At 44.0% G+C, this 17,318-nt stretch overlaps 1 protein-coding gene across 5 annotated transcripts in view; it reads right to left on the reverse strand.

The window, feature by feature from the left end:
* Positions 1–17,318, reverse strand: part of ARHGAP39 (Rho GTPase activating protein 39) — a 369,615-nt gene that overhangs the window by 325,767 nt on the left and 26,530 nt on the right. Inside the window, exon 2 of one of the 5 annotated variants that reach the window (XM_074986537.1) lies at positions 15,997–16,075. The exons of 3 other annotated variants lie outside the window; for them this stretch is intronic. The gene's annotated coding sequence lies outside the window, so the exon portion shown is untranslated. Of the gene's footprint in view, positions 1–4,670; positions 4,710–15,996; positions 16,076–17,318 lie in introns of those variants that run through there. One more of the 5 variants, XM_074986539.1, reaches the window with a different exon arrangement.

Genomic DNA, 17,318 nt, shown 5'->3' on the forward strand with positions numbered 1-17,318 from the left:
AAAGCGATGTGACACTGGGGCAACTTAAGACTTGAATCATTAGTTTAAAAAACCCCAAGAAGGAGATAAAAGACTGGACTTTTTAAATGTCAAGTACCTACAAAAGCCTCTGGTTTAAAAATCAGGCCTTTATATAGTAAAAGGTCACAATTTATTCTGAGAGCACCTTCAGACTTCATTCTTTCAGGTTTCCCATGCCCCTTGTTTGATCAGAAGGGAGTGCTCCTGGATACCCAACTGCAATGACTAAGTACCTTGGCTAATTCTTTCTGGGCTGTGATGACATATTTTTCTCTCTCTCTCACTCTCGCGCCCTCTCTCTCTCTCTCTCCCCCCCTCTCTCACACACACACACACACACACACACACACACACCTGCCTGTGTTAAAATAACTTGTAAAGAATAGAATCAAATATAAATGTAACAATACAGCCATGGCACCCAATCAGACAGATTGCTGGCTTCATCTGTCTAATCTGTCTCAGCTTTATAACTGTAGCACTAAAGAAAAAATTAGCATAACTATATTTGAAGAAAACTCATAAAATGGCTGCAGTGTGAAGGACTCAATCAGAAGGCATGCTGAAAGTAATGAGAAATTTCAGCATCATTAGCACAATGTGTAATGGTCAAAGGCCAGGACATCTCAACACTCATCCAAGAGCCTGCAGAACAGGTCACAGACCAGATTTTGCCATAATCACATGTGGATTTTAGGCTGTAAAGCTGGGGGGTCATCAATAAACACACTAGTTCTGAGGTGAATTAAAGTACATTGTGTTGTCTAAATGTGATGGTCCCAGGATATATGTAATATGGTATAGGTGGTATATGTAATATCCTTTATTGGACCGACATCAGCAGGTGAGAGGCATGAGTTTCCAAGCTACACAGTGCTCTTCTTCAGGCATCAGAAACACTGTTTAAGCTTGAAAGCTGGTCTCTTATACCAACCACTGTGTCAGGAGAGTGGTTCCTACTGGAAAAAGCATCCTACATATACGGGATCAGTTACTGCATATGTACACACATGCTTAGGGCACACCAGGATTACGTGAATGCTGCTTCAGACCATGTCTGTGCAAAGCGCAGCCACTAATATCTTCCATGACAGATCAGAGCAAGTCTGCCTATGATGGAGTGAGCTTCCCACACTATCCCTGCAAGGACTGTATGGTGCCATGTAGCCCAATCTGCTATTAGGCTGAAAACAGGAGAGCTTTTGGCTGGAGGCAACTAATTAGAGATCAGATTCATCTGTGTAGGATCAGGCTGGTGTCTACAAAGCAAGTAGCAGGGCTACAAGCTGGGTGAGGGTTGCTGGTTGGAATGGGCAGTCACTCCCTGGGAAGGCGTTGGAGGCTGTGACCACTGGCAGGTGAGAAGGTTTGGAGCTGGGGCAGTCAGAGAAAGGCTGGGAACCAGGTGATATAGGAAGCAGCCCAAAGACGGAGTGGTGAGGGATGGCAGAGGGAAGCCCAGACCTGCTGGTTGTAAGGTCCCTGGACTAGAACCCAGAATAGTAGGTAAGCCTGGGTTCCTCTACCAGCCACTGATGGCATGGCATAGACCAGACACAGGGCAGTGAATGGGAAGACCGCCATCACACTGGTAGTGACAGAACTCAGGGACTACATTCACAGAAGGGGGAATACACTGAGTGATCTACCCAGAAGGCTGTCATGAGGAAGTGGCCATGTAGAGAGGTGCTACAGATCAATGAGAGATGGTGTAATATACAAACAGTGCACCCGGGGTGGGGGGGTCAGCCGAGAGAACTAATCCCCCAAGCATCCTGCAGCGGGCAGTGACACTGCTGTGAGCTGACCCAGTGACATTCTCCTCTCGTGTACTTTCACTAGCTCCTCATTATCCACCGTAATAAGGAGTCTGCCTTTAGTAACATCCATTACATGATAGGTTGTTTCCAAATGTGAGTTTCAGCTCTTAGACACTACTAATCTGAGGAGAAAGCTCAGGAGACAGAAGGGCACCGAGCGCCTTATATACAAGAAGATTCACCATAGTCACCACACTCCATTTTTATCATCTTCAGGGTGCTTTTCACCTTCATCCAGGTCAGCTGATGATTGGGTCTCTTATCCCATCATTGTTTGCCTCCTTCCACTCCACCAATGACAGCTTCAGCATTATATTCATATCTTCTTTCTGTTTTAGCAGGTTGGATTCCATTTGCTTTATTCTCCCTTCCTTGTCTGAGTTTTCCCCCACACATCACATGTCCTCACCGCCTGGCTTGCCAAGCCACCCCCCTCCACACATTAATATCCCTCCTGAAAACACTCACTTCACAAGGCTCCTGAGGGAAACAAAGCACTTAAAATTATTCCAAGCTACTCTTTTCTCTGGACTTTTGCCCATCTCATCTGATTCTGTCTTGCTTCGGTTGTGAAGTCTGAGGCAAGGATTGTTTGTATTTTGGGTACAGGATGCTGCCAAGTATATGGTCAGCATTAAGTCTTGACAACTACCTAAAGAAGAAATCTCAAATTCACAGCCCGTGGGCTCTCTCTGGCCTGAGAATTTCCACAATCTGGCCTGCACGCCGCTGCTGGCACGAGTCCCTGTACCCTTCCCCCAAGACCAGTCAGTCATTGCTCTCCTGCTCCCCACCCTCTCCCTGAATCGCTTCCCTTCTTTCAAACCCCCTCCCCCCAAAGGATGTGGCCCCAGATTATCAGGAGACCTGGTGCAGGACAGCAGCAGGGGTTGCGCCCACCTGCACCCACTGCAGCAGCGGAAGCAGCAGAGAAGCAGAACAACATAGCAACCTGCTTCACCATCATCTCCCAGGACAGCCTGGTCGCTCCGCTTCCCTGTGGCCAGTGGGGGTGGGGAGAGAAGAATGCCTGCTGCCAGCTCCAAACCTGTCAAGGGCCCCACAGGCTAGCCTGACAATGGGGAAGCAGACTGTCCATCGGCTGGATGGTGGGAGTGGCTGCATGGGGCCCTGGGCAATTACTCTAAAGCATCCTTTGGATGGGACAGCTCTGCACACACCTCCCTGGGCCACAGGGACATGCCAGCAGCGGTGCAAAGCTAGCAGCCTGCAGCTCTTCTAGCCCTTCTGTGCTGCTGGTGGTGGCAGCACTGGGTGGGTCCTAGAAGGTTTTTAATGGCCTTGGGGATGCGGGCTAGCAGAATTGGGGGCAGCATGGAGAGCCCCAGGAGCCCTGAAAGAGAGGGGTGCCCATGGGCCTACTAGGAGGATTTGAGGACTGGCACTGGCCCTACAGTAAACTGAATTTGAGATCCCCTAATTCAGAGGTGTCCAAAAAGTGGCCTGCAGGCTAGAAATCCAGCTCACTTTTATCCGGCCGCTGAGCTGGCAGCAGCACCATTTTTACAAAGGCAGCTGGGAAGCTCTGTGCTGCATGGGGGTCAGTAAAGCCCCACTTGCAGCTCCCATCAACGCCAGCCCCTCCTCTGGCTCCCGTACAGTATGGCGGGGCAGCTCCCAGCACCCTGCTATGATGTACATGGTGGGAACTGGTAAGGGTCGCTGAGGAGTATGCAGGCTCCATCCCTCATGGGGGTTGTCCCCGCCCAGGCCTTGTATCGAGCAGTCCCAGCACGTGTTCGTTCACTCGCTCACTGGCTGGCATGGCACAGAGCAGCCTACTACGGCCAGGCCGGCATCACCAAGGAGTTGCTGTGGCACCAGTGTTACCCTACCCTGAGGTGGCACTGCAGAGTTCCAAGTCCTGCTCACCAAGGTGAGCAGCATCCTCAGGCTAGCAGCACCCAGATGGACAGACAGGATGGATGGACTGCAGGGGCAGTGGGAGGGTGTTGGGACAGACAGATGGACAGGACCAGGCTGGAGCACTGAGGCAGGGGAATGGACAGACAGACAGACAGATGGACTGGTGGGGCCAGAGAGGGTGTGGGGGAGTCAAGATAGACATATGGAGAAGCTGCACTGGGGGAGGGGTGCGTGGGGGGGATTAGGTCTGAAGGTGTGGGGTGGTGGTTTAGAGCTATTTTGTGTTCAGCCCCTGGAAAATATAAAAAATTGCCATGTGACCACTGATGAAAAAGGTTGGATACTCCTGTCTTAATCTAAAGAGTGTAAAAGTGACCTCTCTGCTTTAATCTGGCCCATGCTGAAGTTTGGACCCTACCCTGTCTAATTTGTGTTTATCAAGTTGATTATGCAACATTTTAAGTAGATCTAGTGGGCACATGGCTGCTACCACATTATAAAATAAACACAGATTTGTTTGCAAGTTACTACATTGATTTGGATAGTTAAGTGACTTGTGCAATGTTTAGACACCTAGGAATCGGGATTGCTGTATACTGTGCCAACCCCTACCCAAGGACATAGGTTGAGAGACTGGCAAACCATTCAACCTCTCGTACCCCTACTTCCTATCTATGGAAATACAACATCCCTGTAACACAGGCTGTCATGCCCGAGAGGCTTAATTTGCTAGTGTTTGGAAAATGATGAAGAACTAAACACACAATTTAATGACAAAAAGTGGGCCAGATGCCCAGGAAAGCCTCGACCCCTTTCAGCTAGTAAACTTGACATTATATTATTTTAAAAAAAAAAGAATAAGTTATGTTTACATCACAGTGAAGGGGGAAGTCAGCCTGTTGGACTTCATTTGATGAACATGAAGGTCCCTCACACCCTCACCTCTGAGGTTCTCCTTCATTTCCTTTGTTTTTATCCCAGTTTCAGAAAATCCACATCCTCCACCTTGTTCCATTTCAACGTTTTGCTGCGCTGGAAAGAGTGTGTCCAAGAGCAAGACAGAGAATTAATTGCTTGCAACACTCAGCAAGGTAGTTGTTTTTCAATCAAGATACAGCAAATCCACACCTACAAAATATCATATGGAAATTGCAGTAATAAATATACTAGCAAGAAAAAGATACAGGCAAACTAGCACCTGCCCAGCATCAAAGCTGAGTCAGATGCTTTCCTTTCCCTAATCAGATACAGTAGACCCCTGACTTACATGGAGATTATGTTCTTGCACAACTCTGCATAAGTCAAATTTTGCACAACTCAGGTGAGCTAGGAAACTGACCAGTGCAGCAGTGTTGGTGAGTTTCCTGTCTGCCCTGTGTGGTCTGCTGTTCACAGAAGGAGTGAAACTGACCAGCGCTGCTACACTGATCAGTTTCCCAGCTTTGGTCAGGGGCAGCAGCCTGACTCTTGTTGCCCTTGACAAAAGCAGGGAGGCTACCACCCCTGACAGGAGTAGGGAAACCACTCCTGCCAAGGACAGCAAGAGTCAGGCTGCCATCACCCACAGGTTCCCTGCAGCGCTGGTCAGTTTCCCTGCTCTTGTGAGAGGCAGGGAGCTAGCACCTGGCTGCCCACCACTCACAGGAGCCAGGAAACTGACCAGCACTTCTGCACTTGTCAGTTTCCTGGCTCCCCTGGGGCTTGCAGCCCAGAACCACTCACCAACTCCCTGCCAATCAGAGTCACATAACCCCAAGATATGTGCCAATCATGGGTTACTGTTGTACAGAGCCAAGAGCAGCAGCAAAAATAATCACAGAGGAAAGACAAAACTGCAGTTGTAAAGAGACCAGAATCTCTGCACGCATGGAGGGGAAAAAAGGAAAACATATGCAAACCAACTGAAAGATAGAAACAGTAACCCAGGGATAGGGAAAGACTCACAGAGACACAGTCAGGCAGGGCCACAGAAATAGCCTTCAAGCACCTGGAAGATGAGATGTGAAACAAATCAGAGATTAACCAGAAGCCCCCAACATGTCAAGAAACAAGCACAGCCATAAGTTTGTTCCAAAACAAACAGAATAGAGGACCCCATGCAGCTGTCTTATGCCAGGGGACCCAGATAAGAAGAGGGACCAGTGAGGGCTGGGAAAAAACTGCCTGTCTCTAGGCTCACTGTACCTCTCCAGCACTAGGTTATACAGAAGCCACCTGCTGCTTAACATCTGCTCCTCTGCTGTCACCTGTCTTGGTTGGAGACCCACATGACTTTCCCTCCTGGTCAGGATTTTTCAGAACTACCCAGAAAGTCAGACCGGTTATCCAGGGCTGCTTTGGTTTCTCCTAAAAAACAGCCAGCATAATTGCCTACAATTATAAATGACCATACAGACCTTCCTAAGCAAGCACGTTTATCCTTAACGTGAAAGCATAATAGAGGAAAACACTAAAAACCTATACATGCCAAAAAGCATGCAACTGGGATTTTTTAAAATTATTTTTTCTGGAATATTGACTTCAGCCAAGAAATTTAAACAGTGTGGAAAAAATACAAATAAATGGACTACCCCGCCTTTGAAAGACATCAGTCCCTACAACCCTTCTCTGACAATTAGAAGAGGAATCTCTTCAACGGTATGCCCTGTTCATTTGCTGGGTTACAAAGAAAGCCCAGTGTCATTTTAAACTCAGGCTATTTAACCAAGAGTCCTTTCTCTATCTGCTGGTCTCTAGAGAATCCAATTAAACAGTATATTCAAACCTCCCCAGGACGTGGTACAACCACCTGAGTGAATTTACCCGATTCATTCCAGGAGGGCTCTGGTTCAGCTTCACCTTCCCCCACTCCCCCAGGAATGGCGCACAGTCCACGGACAACAGCGACAAAACCATAATTCAGAAAGGTCTCCCAAAGGTATTGCAGGAAGTTGCCATGGCATGGTCTAAGGAGCACATACTGTGAGAGGGCACCAATGAACAATCCATGCCAAGACGGACTCTAAGGGTACATTAGTGGTACCTATCTCAAATCTTTGAGGTCCATTAAATCAATCTAGAAGGGAACAGAAGCCAGAAATGGAGCTACCTAGAATAAACCTCCACCTCAGGCAGTAGCCTATGTAAGAGGCATCAGATAAAACAGGGAAGAATTTAGTCAATAATGACACTTTTAAACTGGGTTGGTGATAACACTAGAAGAAGAGTAATCAAAGTATAAACAAAACAGACAATGAGAAAGTCGGACACAAGAAGGGCAAATCAAGCCATTTAAGCTGAAGAATTCCAGCAATAATAAAGTTTTATAGTCACTGGCAGCATTTATACAGTAAACTTTCATATTCAGTATTCTATTATCTGGAACTCTCAAATACCCGGCATTGTATCCATAAGCAAGTTTTAGTTTCACTATACCAGACTTATGGAAAATGTAAGTAAATACAAATAAATACAGCAAATACAAAAATATAAATTTACAGTGCACAATACTACTGTTGATGGTAAATAAAAGTATTCTGCATACATTTTTGTTTGTATCTTAATATCTGAACTTTCTTTAGGTGTTATTCATTGCTAGGTATACCTCTCTATTATCCAGAATGTTTGAATATCTGGCAACCTCCCAGTCCCATGGCTGCCAGATACAAAAAAGAGTTTACCGTAATACCTACTGGTCCAATGAGAAAAAGCCATCACCTAACAGGAAATACACATTTCTCTTGAGATGGGGCACAAGGCCTTGTAGATGAGCCAGATATGACAAGGAACGAGTTTGTTCCTTAATATTGTTTAGAGCACACCATTGGCATGCAAGAGAACAAGACTTTCGCACCAAAGCCCTAGAAGAGTTACACAACATACCATGGCAGGCAGAAAAGAGAGCAGGAAGAGGAGGTAGGTGTAATTAGAAGGGAAGTCTGTTCTTGGAAGATACTTGCTTAGAAGTGATCATAGATGTTACCTTTACTTACAATGCCAGAAATATGCATGATGATTTACAACATGGGTAGAGACGGATTACCTGTCCCGAAAAGCTCATGTCTGCAAAAATTTGTGTACGCTTAACTTAAACTAACCTGTTATATGGTAGGAAAATTAAGTAAGTAGAATTTTATGTAAATTAGATTTCTTAAAAATAAAAATATTTCAAATTAAGATTTGGAATTAACATATGTTAAAGCCCAAAATTATTCCAGTTTATAAAAATTATTTAAAAACAAAAATACTAATCAGTGTGTTTACTACCAAGCTGCAAAGTCGGACCATTGAACTATAAGTCGTCACTGCCTAAGCATCTGGAATCAATTTGCTGAAGTGCTAAACCAGCTTTTGGACAATAGTAGCCTGTTCTGCGGGTACAGAGAGAATACTTTCTTCTTCAGTTTACTAACTGGTTTCTCAGATCAGTAATTAATTCATTGAATATTAAGAAAAACTATTAGAAGTTGAAAAAGCAAGAAAGTTTGTATTACTTTTCCCAAGATGAATAAAAATAAGACAAGAATAAGATTCACTATTTCTAAAATCTTGAAGGACACTGAACAGAATAAAATCAGTTCAGTATGCTAACTACAACTACTGCTTTTGTTAAATAAAATAGTTTATGTATAAAAACTTTCAATAAATGTTCTGTATACATAAGAACATTTAATAGTTTTATTAAATAAAACTGGTTTTGTGCATTAGTTGAATTTGAAATTTCACCTAAATACAGCAAGACAAATCACAAGGGAAAAAAAATGTCAATCTAGCAAAAATATGAGCTCCATAATTGCTTAAAGGTGTATGAAATAGTGCATCCTCCTGATCAGCAAGCAGCAAGAGCAAATTTTGTGCCCATCAGTTGTTTTAATTGTTACCAACTATTGAGAATCAACATCGGTTTAGAAGGTAACTAAAAATTACAAATGGATAACACAATTAAAACAAAAGGTTTAAAAGCAAGGTTTCTGGCTTGCAGATTCACATCTTGATTAAAATTGGTGAGTTAAAACACTCATTTAAATAATTCCACCATGATGCATTAGCTAACATGTTGACTAACTTCTATACAGGTCTAGCATAGACAAAGCAATTTCAAAATTTCAGCCAGTCAAGTGAAACCCCTTAGGGAACAGAGTGTCTCTCGACCAAGGAACACAATTGTCTCGTCTGTGCTAGGATTTTAAGATGTGAGAGCAAACATGTTTAAGAAAGACATAATGAAGACAAGGACACAATTTCAAGCTGATCGCAGCTAACCCTGAGTAGGTCCTTGTTAACACTGAACTTTTCCATCATGATAATATTAAAATATGAGTAACACAAGTGTAGACAAAACAAGCATGAGAAGAGATGCTAACAGAGAGAGGGGTAGGAGAAAGACAAGAAAGTTGACTGGCTAATGCATGTATGTGAAGTATCCAAAAGATTATTCAAATTTTAATAGTAGTAGTAGTTACCTGAACTTTACTGCCGGTAATGATATTTAGTACACTGAACAGGAGGAGAACATCAGAGCTGAGGTTAGTGTTGGAAAGCCAATTGAAGGTCACCTGACGCTTAGCAACAAAGGAGGGGAAAGTATGAAAATCTAAGCAGCTGCAGAGGGAAGAAACCTCAACAGTTCTAGCTTGTGTGGACATGAAGCTGGAATACAAAAGCAGAACTCACATATACTATCTGGCCTTGCTTTATAGCTTGTTAGTCATCAAGATACCTGCCGTACGAGTCAATTCAGGGACACCATTTTGCATACAGGGTATATTTAAATATAAATATAGTTTTTCTTTAGTACTCAAAATAGATTTTAGGTAGGCCACTGCATTACTTTAGCATGGCTCATTAGAGCAGAAAATTAAGATGGGCTAGCCAATAGCAAGTTCAATCAATTATGAGTATATAATTTTGGATCTCAGAGGAAAAAGCAGCTTAGCACAGCGAGAATGATCTCAGGTGCCTGTGACAGATCAGCTAGATAGATAAGACATTTTTAGCATGTTAAGTTCTAGGGAGAAGTAGTGCATATTTTTGTGTATCTGTACTTACTCCATAGTGAAGGGCTAGCACTGAATATCCATTATGAGGCCCAGTTTCTCCCACCTCACATTCAAGTACAACCTGTCCGAATACAGGTGGACTAGCTCCAGGTTCAAAAGGTGAATTTCTCTACCAAACTTTCAAGGGGCATCTGAATTATAACATTCTAAAATGGACATAGGAAATGGATGTGTTGAGAGTCTCTGGGTTAGGCTAAAAGGGCTAAAAACCAAGGGTAATGTACTGCTAGGAGTCTACTACAGGCCACCTACCCAGGTGGAACAGGTGAATGAGGCTTTTTTTTTTTTTTAATAAAAACAACTAAAAAAATCATCCAGGTCCCAGGATTTGGCGCTGATGGGGGACTTCAGCCATCCAAATATATGCTGGGAAACTACCACAGCGGAGCACAGACTATCCAGTAAGTTCTTGGACTGCATTGGAGACAACGTTTTATATCGAAAGGTTGAAAAAGCTACTGGGGGGGGGGAAGCTGTTCTAGATTTGACTTTAACCAATAGGGAGAAACTGATTGAGAATTTGAAAGTGGAAGGCAGCTTGGGTGAAAGTGATCATGAAGTCAGAGGTCATAATCCTAAGGAAGAGTAGAAGGGAGACCAGCAAAACAGAGACAGTGGATTTCAGGAAGGTGGATTTTGGTAAACTCAGAGAGCTGGTAGGTAAGGTCCCACAGGAAGCAAGACTGAGGGGAAAAACAACTGAGAGAGTTGGCAGTTTTTCAAAGGGACATTAAGGGCCCAAAAGCAAGCTATTCAGCTGCATAGGAAAGATAGAAAATATGGCAAAAGACCACCTTGGCTTAAGCAGGAGATCTTGCATAATCTCAAAATAAAAAAGGAATCAAAGAAAAAAAGGAAAACTAGGACAAATTACAAAAGATGAATTTAGGCAAACACAAGAATGCAGGGGCAAGATTAAAAAGGCAAAGGCACAAAATGAGCTCAGACCAGCTACCGGGATAAAAGCTAAAGATGACTTATTTATAAATACTTTAGAAGCAAAAGGAAGACCAAGGATAGGGTAGGCCCATTGCTCAATGAGGAGGAAGAAACAGTAACAGGAAACCTGGAAATGGCAGAGATGCTTAATGACTTCTTTGTTTCAGTCTTCACTGAAAAGTCTGAAGAATGAATACCTAACATAGTGAACGCTAGTGGGAAAGGTGTAGGTTTAGAAGATAAAATAAAAAAAAAAAGAACAAGTTAAAAATCACTTAGAAAAGTTAATGCCTGCAAATTACTAGGGCCTTATGAAATGCATCCTAGAATACTCAAGGAGCTGATGGAGGAGGTATCTGAGCCTTTAGCTATCATCTTTGGAAAATCATGGGAGACAGGAGAGATTCCAGAAGACTGGAAAAGGACAAATACATTGCCCATCTATAAAAAGGGGGATAAGAGCAATGCAGGAAACTACAAACCAGTCAGTTTAACTTCTGTGCCTGGAAAGATAATGGAGCAAGTAACTAAGAAAGTCATCTGCAAACACTTGGAAGTTGATAAGGGACAGGGGGAGGAGGAGCTCACTGGTTTGAGCATTGGCCTGCTAAACCCAGGGTTGTGAGTTCAATCCCTGAGGAGCTCATTGAGGGATTGGGGAAAAATAGATGTCAGGGATGGTGCTTGGCCCTGCCAAGAGGACAGTGGACTGGACTAGATGACCTCCTGTGGTGCCTTCCAGTTCTAGGAGATGTGTATCTCCAATTTTTATTTATTTATTTTTCTAACAGTGAGCATGGCTTTGCAAAGAACAAATCATGTTAGATCAGTCTGGTAGCTTTATTTGACAGCATAACAAGCCTTCTGGATAATGGAGAAGTGGTGGATGTGGTATACCCAGACTTTAGTAAGGCATCTGATACAGTCTCACATGATATTCTTATCAATAAACTAGGCAAACACAACTTAGATGGGGCTACCATAAGGTGTGTGCAAAATTGGCTGGATAACCACACTCAGAGTAGACCCACTTCTTCGCTTTTTTGTTTGGATAGAATACAGACTAACACAGCTATTTCTGTGTCACCAGGCAGAAAAATGTGCTCCTTACTAGAGGAACTGAGCCCTGACTGAAGGGTTCTCATCAGTTGTTTCAGCATTTAGCATAACTGATGAGAACCCTTCAGTCAGGGCTCAGTTCCTCTAGTAAGGAGCACATTTTTCTGCCTGGTGACACAGATAGTTGTGTTAGTCTATTCTATCCAAACATACTCAGAGTAGTTATTAATGGTTCTCAGTCCTGCTGGAAAGGTATAACAAATGGGGTTCCACAGGGGTCTGTTTTGGGACTGGTTCTGTTCAATATCTTCATCAACAATTTAGATATTGGCACAGAAATAAGGCTTATTAAGTTTGCAAATGATACCAAGCTGGGAGAGGCTGCAATTGCTTTGGAAGATAGAGTCATAATTAAAAATGATCTGAGGTAAACAGGATGAGGTTTAATAAAAAGACAAATGCAAAGTGCCCCACTTAGGAAGGAACGATCAGGTTCACACATACAGAATGGGAAGCGACTGTCTAGGAAGGAGTATGGCAGAAAGGGATCTAGGGGTTATAGCGGACTACAAGCTAAATAGGAGTCAACAATATGATGCCGTTGTAAAAAAGCAAACATGATTCTGGGATGCATTAACAGGTGCATTGTGAGCAAGCATGAGAAAGCCTTCTTCCACTCTACTCTGCGCTGGTTAGGCTTCCGTTGGAGTATTGTGTCCAGTTCTGGGCACCGCATTTCAAGAAAGATGTGGAGAAATTGGAGAGGGTCCAAAAAAAGAGCAACAAGAATGATCAAAGGTCTAGGGAACATGACCCATGAAGGAAGGCTGAAAGCACTGGGCTTGTTTAGTGTGGAAAAGAGAAGATTGAGGATGGTGGGGGGGCATGATAGCAGTTCTCAGGTATCTAAAAGGGTGTCATAAGGAGGAGGGAGAAAATTTGTTCTTCTTGGCCTCTGAGGTTAGAGCAAGCAGCAATGGGCTTAAGCTGCTGCAAGGGAGGTTTAGGTTGAACATTAGGAAAAAGTTCCTAACTGTCAGGGTGATCAAACACTGGAATAGATCACCTGGGGAGGTTGTGGAATCTCCACCTCTGGAGATATTTAAGAACAGGTTAGATAGATGTCTATCAGGGATGGTCTAGACAGTACTTGGTCCTGCCATGAGGGCAGGGGCCTGGACTCGATGACCTCTCAAGGTCCCTTCCAGTCCTAGTATCCTATGATTTTATGAAAACAGGAGCACTGTGCTCCAAAAGACTACCTTTTGCCACTTTGTAGGGGAAAAGGAGAGAGCAGTTGAGACATTTCACTGGTCACTCACAGCAACTACATGGGGGTGACCAACATGTAAGTGATCAGAGTCCAATATCAAACATTAACGTGAAGCAGCTTTTTCCCCAGTGATGCTACAAAATCAAGTTCAGGCCTGGTCTACACAGCTACAGTGCTCAGAGATGTGAGCTTCAGCTCCCTCTCGTAGTTTAGTCAATATAACCCCTAGGTGCAGCTCGGTCAAGAGAAGAATGCTTCTGTTGACCTAGTTACCACCAATTGAGGTAGAGGTCCTACAACAATGGAAAAAATCATTTCATCACTTTAGTACGCGTGTTTGCAACTGTACTAACACTGGCATCGCTGTGGTGCAGTAGCTGTACCACTCCCACAGCTGGTGCCCGAGGCCATGTCTACAGTACAAGCGCTACAGCAGCATAGCCACTGCAACACTGTAGAAGGCAGGAGGAGTTTTCCCACTGATGTAGGTCAACTACAGGTTGATCCCCTCTAGTCCAGCACCCTCAGGACCTAACTAGTGCTGAACAAGAGAATTTGCCAAATCACAGAAGGTCAATACTGTCTAGCAGCATTACCAACACTTCCGCTGCATACTAGACTCAGACATTTGGGGGGAAGTTAGAGCTAAATGATAGCTCAGAACACAGACCCAGGACTGGAGTCTGTAAGCAAACTTTACTGAAGCACAGGAAAGTTGACCAAACGCATGAAAGGTGAACATCTGGCTAACTGAAATCATGCTAGAGGAGGAATATTGCTGCATGAGTGTGTGCTGGACCAGAAAGGTCCAACATGTACGTACGTATGTACGTACGTACACACACACCAGTAACAATTTTTTTTGGACCAATTTCTATTAGAGAGACAAGCTTATGAGCTTACACAGAACTCTTTCAGGTCACTACATCTGATACCCAGAATGAAGTTTTTCAGGACAATGGGTTGGTGGAAAATGCAAAGAAATCATAAATGAACACAAGGGATCACAAGCTCTCTTTTGTAAGACATTTCTATGCACAGGAGACCCCAACTCACCACAGACATTGGATCAGTACTGACCCACAGAGAAGAGTCCCGGAAAATAAAACCACACATCACTTCCAGCTAGGAGTCAGGGTTAAACTGCTGGGAAATGTGCAGCACTTCCAACACCTTGGAAGTCATCTGTTCACTAAAGTTGACACTGATGCAGAAATCCAGCATCACGTGAACTGTGCAAGCCCTTTCTCCCACCTGAGAGAAAGGTCTTCGAGAACCAGGACATCTATCCCAAGACAAAGCTCCTTGTACACCATACAGCGGTTGTTCCACCACTACTGTAGGCATGTGAAACTCGGACAACATACCAGTGTCATTTGAAGGCACCTGAACAATATCATCAATGCTGCCTCAGCAGAATCGTAAATATCTCTTTGGTGGATAGGTGTGTGAACACTAGTGTCCTGGAAGAGTCAAAGATGACCAACATCGAAGCCATTATTATTCATCAATAACTTGGTTTGACTGGTCACATGGTTTGGAGGTCTGATCAGTGCCTCCCAAAACAGATTCTATTTTCCAAATTGGAGGAAAGATGGAGGAGCGTTGGGGGCCATCAGAAGCGATATAAGGTCATGCTGAAGGCACACAGGAAAAAGTGCAGCATCGGTGTCAATACTCGGGAGAGCCTTGCCCAAGACCAGCCCTGGTGGAGAGAGGTAATCCATGAGGAGGTGGCACAATTTGAGGGGTCCCGCCACAGTGCAGACAAGGAGATGTGCAGAAGGAAGAGAGCTTCACAAACCACCCCACACCTCTGCAACAGCTATCAAAATCTGACCCTTCTATGATAAGGCCTGTGGCTTCAGAATCAGCCACCAACAGATTCACATATAGGAGGGTGACAAAGACATCTGACTCATTATCGACTGACCACCAAGAAAGCCATTAATCCTATACCTCCACTCCACAATATCTGGCAGATTTAAAAATATTAGATACAAATCAGACCTTGATTTTTATAAATCTGCATTGGCTAGCACCTCTTCATGTTAGAACAGCTAAACAACTTTTTAGTGAAGTCACTGGACAAGAATGCTGAAATGAAGTCAGTCATCGACAATCAACCACCGCAGTTTACCTTTATAAGATGTAAAATCTACGATACACAATAAAATACAGTTCAGGCTCATATTCACAACTTGGATTTCCTAAATATTAGGCTACACACTTTTCTAATGTGACGGAAAAAACTAAAATGTTTCCTGCCAATACTGGACCTGTAGAGCATGAACTGAACCATTCTACATGTTTGCTATAGAAAGCGAAACAAATCTTACCTTTATTTTGCTGGATGACATCGTGAGTACAGTAAACTTTCATATCCAGCAGCCCCATTACCAGGAGGTTGTCGGATATTCCAATTGGCAAGATATGCAGGAGATTCCAATATGCTCTGGACAGGGAGGGGCAGGTTGCCATGCAGGGAGCTGCTCGGGGCGGCTTGTGCATGGCTTTGCGGTGTGCCACTCTGGGTGGCTCACGCATGGCCACGTTGTGTGGGAAGCTGCTCTGAGCAGAGGATGCAGGATGGGAGAGCGGAGGAGTCATGGGCCACACACACATGGGATGGAATGCTAGTTAATTGAGAAGTCTGGTTGCTTGAATAATGGGTAAAACGAATTTACTGTAGATGCAGAAAAGGAGGTGAAGTAAACCTGTGCTGATTTTTTCCAGGGAGACCACAGTTTAAGATCCTTCAGAGGAAGAAATACCAACACAAAGGCAATTGTTAAATCTACAGGCTCTGCTAGGAAAAACAATAGCGCAATGAAAGAAAATACATGCTGCCAGCCAACAGTTTTAGAATAGATTAGAGATAACATACATCTGAAAACCACTGCTGAGATTAACAGCACAAACGAACTTTCATATCATGCCCCAGGCTAGAGTCACCTACTGTGATTCTGAAGTCTTCCTCAAGTTTCTTGCACTACAGTCTTCAGATCAGATCCTGAACCCATTACAAAAATATGCACCTGAAAATGCCAAGGGAGCTGGTCACCACATGCAGGGGCATAGCTTGCCAGGTCTGTTGCCTAACTGGAGTGAACGATGTATCTGGTAAACAAAGAGCATTTCCACTGCCTCCACCAGCACTGAACAATGATTTTGGGAGGGGGGCGGGGGGGCGGAAGGGGAGAGACAGCCTGAGGATGCTAAGAACTGTAAATGTTTTCTTTCTGAAGTAAGACCAACATAAACATAGCTACATTTTCCCCATCTATTACTGATGCACATATATTAGAGAAATTACAAAAACTACCAGATTTGAAGAAAATCAGACAAGGAGTTCCTGACTTATAACCTGACTTAAACATCCTCAAAACAGAGACATTCAGAGACCAAATGACTAATTTTTGCCATTTGATTGCAAAGAAAAACACTTGGCTTTCTTCTCCTTCATTCATTTGACAACACAGCGCATATCACCACCTGTCTCCCCGTTCCTCTATATCATCGGTTTCCCTGTTGGGCTGTGATTTTTGGGCAGCAAGAGAAGAGAGGACAGACATTTACAGTCACATTTTTGACTCTGCAATTTTACACCTGTCCATTCCTTCTTAGGTGCTTTTCCTTCTTTCCATGCTATATTACATTGTCAGTGCACTTCCTGAACCATACTTTCTCTGCCATATGTAATCATCTCTCCTGTGATCTTATTCCCAGGGCTCTTGTTGTTCTTTAGTCATTTCACTTGTCTTTCTACTTCCTCTTCCGAAATATCGCTCTCGCTCTTGATGCTAAGCAGTAGGCATCCTTCAGTCTGCATAGACTATGGATCGTGCCCTTTAAAGTTTCAATTGAGGACTTCATTTACAGCATCTGTTGTGACTATAAAGACCCACACGAGAGTGACAGTCCTTGCTGCATCTCTTGCAGATGTAGTGGGTGTCTGGCAAGTCCTTATTGTGCTTTGTGCGCTTGCTTCTCCTCTGCTAGCTGTCTGATCTTCACCTTGCCCTTCTGAAGGCCCTTGTGTAACCCCTGCCTCCATCTGCTGCGGTCGTCTATTAGATCTTCCCAGTTGTCCAGCTCGATGTCTACCTCTCTGAGGTCTCTCTTGCAGACATCTTTGTAGCGCAGCTGGGGGCGTCCGGGAGGTCTTTTGCCAGAGGCTAGCTCACCATACAGGATGTCTTTTGGAATCCTTCCATCATTCATCCTGTGGACGTGGCCAAGCCAGCGGAGTCGACGCTGCCTGAGGAGGGTGTGCATGGT

This window comes from Carettochelys insculpta, chromosome 2 (assembly GCF_033958435.1).
Source record: "Carettochelys insculpta isolate YL-2023 chromosome 2, ASM3395843v1, whole genome shotgun sequence".
Classification (NCBI taxonomy): domain Eukaryota; kingdom Metazoa; phylum Chordata; order Testudines; family Carettochelyidae; genus Carettochelys; species Carettochelys insculpta.